The sequence below is a fragment of the Gorilla gorilla genome, chromosome 6 (genome assembly GCF_029281585.2).
Source record: "Gorilla gorilla gorilla isolate KB3781 chromosome 6, NHGRI_mGorGor1-v2.1_pri, whole genome shotgun sequence".
NCBI classification, from domain to species: domain Eukaryota; kingdom Metazoa; phylum Chordata; class Mammalia; order Primates; family Hominidae; genus Gorilla; species Gorilla gorilla.
Window position 1 is genome coordinate 157,957,911 of NC_073230.2, and position 441 is coordinate 157,958,351.

Here is a 441-nt window from a genome sequence, read left to right on the forward strand (position 1 = left end):
CAGCTCCTGCCCCACCCCGAGGCTCCCAGCAGCACAGATCAGATGTTTTCTAACGCGGTTCTTAACGTTTTTAATCGTGTTTTATTCCATTGCCACAGCCTACTCTACCTTTTCTACCACCCCGCAGTATCTGCGTCTGGGTCCAGGGTCCTTTCTGCTCCGGCACTGGGGGCTCTCAAGAGGTGGGGCTGCCACATGGGTGGCCTCTCCCTGGAGCTGAGCCCACCCTGGGGGACCCTGGATCATGCCCCTTTGCCCCCAGCCCTTGGTTTGCAGGGAGGCCGCCTGGCGATGCCCAGCCTGAAACGGCACCCCTGGCAGGGCTGCTCAGTGGCAGCTCTCACTTTGTGCTCAACAGGAAGCAATCAGAAACACATACCAGAAGTCAAATCTACGCCAACAATTTCTCAGACAACGAAAAAGCAAAGAGCAAAATCAACA